Source organism: Magnolia sinica, chromosome 6, assembly GCF_029962835.1.
Source record: "Magnolia sinica isolate HGM2019 chromosome 6, MsV1, whole genome shotgun sequence".
NCBI classification, from domain to species: Eukaryota; Viridiplantae; Streptophyta; class Magnoliopsida; order Magnoliales; family Magnoliaceae; genus Magnolia; species Magnolia sinica.
In genome coordinates, this window is record NC_080578.1 from 39,975,721 (window position 1) to 39,978,381 (window position 2,661).

A 2,661-nucleotide genomic window follows, 5' to 3' on the forward strand; every position below is an offset into this window, starting at 1 on the left:
ATGAAATTGAGATGGTTCATCTAGCTAGAGTTGTATGTATTTAAGGTGGGTCCACTAAAAGGTTTTTGGTAGGTTTTCAAGGCATTTGATTTCTTATTCAATATTTCTTGAAAAGTAGTTATTATTAGATAATTTTCAGTTGTATGTATGTTACAAACACAAATACCGCAAACAACTCCTTAGCCTTATCCTTCTTAAGTTCTATGGCCTTGATTTTCCTTGTGAGATTAACCACTTTAGCATTTATATCATCTTCCTCCTTCAAAACACATATTCCGCCCCTCTACTTTGATTAAGTAGTATTAGAAGTGGTGCTAGGTCTTAGGGAGATGTCCTGTGATTATACATTTTTAGCAAGTTTGTCAAAGTAATCCCACACATCATCGACATCCTTGTTTATGAATTCCCTATTGCATATCGTCTCAACCAATTGGTGCATGGAAGATGTCAGTTCATCGTAGAAGAAATTTGTTATACACCACGTTTTGAAGCCATGTTGTGGGCATGAACTGACAAAATCCTTGAACCGCTCTCAACATTGAAAGAATGTCTTATCTTCATTTTGGGCGAAGTTCATGATCGACTTTCTGATGGTGTTCATCTTATGGTATGAGAATAATTTCTTTATAAACTCCCTTATCATGTCGTTTCATCTGCCAATGGATTGTGAATGTAGTGAATGCAACCACATCTTAGCTTTTTCTTTTAAGGAGAAGGGAAAGAGTTTTAGCCTGATTGTATCCTCAGACACATTAGGAAAGCATAAAGTAGCTTTTATCTCATCAAACTCTTTCATGTGTAGATATGGACTTTTATATTCAAGTCCATGAAACTTTGGAAGGAGTTGGATCACTCTTGACTAAATATCCATATTCCCTGCATTTTCTGGAAAAATCATAGAGGAACGTGTGCTCACCCCCACTGATTGTTAGAAATCTCGTAAAATACGATGCGGGGGTGCATTGTGCACCTCATTCTCATCCTGAATTTTCTCAACTGGAGGTTGAGGTTGATTTGTAGCCATCACTTCTATTGACTCTGAGGATCTCAAGTGGTGTTTAATCCTGTGATGGACAGGCTACCCTTCAATTAATCCTCCTTTACTCAAAAAACGTTGAGTGTTATCATGGACCCACTTGCGCATGAAACACTCCCAACCCTTAAGTAACTAAACTAAACTAAACCTAAGAAAGAAGGAAAACTAAAGAAAATAAGAAATCTTGAAAAGAAAAGAGAGAAATTTGGAAATAGGTTACAAGATTATAGATTGATATGTTAAGATCTTACAAAATAGAAAACCGAGTTAGATTCTAAAAATAATTCAGAAAAATCCTAATATAAAAACAAAGCAGAAAAATAAATCATAATCTTAACCTAATTCTAATACTAATTATTCTCAAAAAATGCAAGCGTAGTCACCGGCAATGGCACCAAAAACTTGTTTATAACCCCAAGTATAGGGTCACGATGTAGTAAAAACTCGTGAGAACGAGGTCGAATCTACAGGGAAAACTTATACGTATTATAAAAAGAACTAGAACTAGAAGAAGATCTAAATTAGTAATCTGGAATAAAGGAGAGTAATTGTGAATAAAGTTTATTAAAAATTGTGAATTTAAAGGTGGGAACTAGGGTGATAAGGATCCACTTGTAGTTATCAAGATGCTACCATACTTGATTCAAGAGACATAATTGGAATCAGAGTCCTAACTTATCCATTTGGAAGGGGAGATGTCATGCCCCGAACTCGAAAACCGGGCTCACAAAATTTTCGATCACCGAATCCGACACCGACAGCCTCCATAGTACCCCATTCCCGGCTCCCAGCGTTTATTCGCCAGGTTCCGATCCTGGGATGCTACGAGGAGGGTTTTCAACATCAGTTTGATTCGTAATAAGCATAACCAAAGACATAACCCAAAATTAACAACAAAAAACTCCATCACATTTCCACTATGATCAAAAACTTTACAAGTACAATGAGCATAAAGGAAAATACAATGATAATGGATAAAAAAACTCCAAGATGATCTGCTATGCGCCCTTGCCTCAATGCTGCTGCGGTCCAATGTCACCTGCACGCAACAGTCGTGCATAAGCTTATGGAAAGTTTAGAGGGCGGTGAAAGTGTGTGCGCAAGGTAGTAGTTATGCAGTATCAGAGTCATGTAGAACATGCTGATAAATCCATGAATACCATTAGCCGTACCAAGGCTATGCGATGCAAGGTATGAATGATGTCGGCCATACCAAGGCCATGTGGTGCGAGATGCAAGCTCAAGCATACGAATCCTCATCTAAGTCCACATATCAATACAACTCATCTGGTAATCGGCACTCGGCGCTCATGTACCCACCTAATCTAGACGTTGGAGTAACCTCCTAGTACCATAAGGGTTTAGGAGCTTTCACCTATGTATATCTATAGCACCCCATATAGAACAAGATTTTCGGTATCCAATCCTGCTAACCACGATACACCTGTGGAGGCTACGACCCTGATGTCGTTAGAACGTACAATACCATATCACACAATGTGAATGTATGAATCACACTATCGAGTCATGCAACAATCCTACGCGTATCGTGCACTCATGTAGGGCAACACCGCCTATTCGGGAGCCCCTAAACAATCTACTCGAAGGCATATGCTATGATCAGT

The 2,661-nt window shown here is 38.5% G+C and overlaps 1 non-coding gene across 1 annotated transcript; it reads left to right on the forward strand.

Moving 5' to 3' along the window:
* The first annotated feature begins 488 nt into the window (after positions 1–488).
* LOC131250265 (small nucleolar RNA R71) lies at positions 489–595 on the forward strand. The gene has a single exon (XR_009173191.1). It is a non-coding gene; the product is annotated as a small nucleolar RNA R71 (small nucleolar RNA).
* Positions 596–2,661: the final 2,066 nt, after the last annotated feature.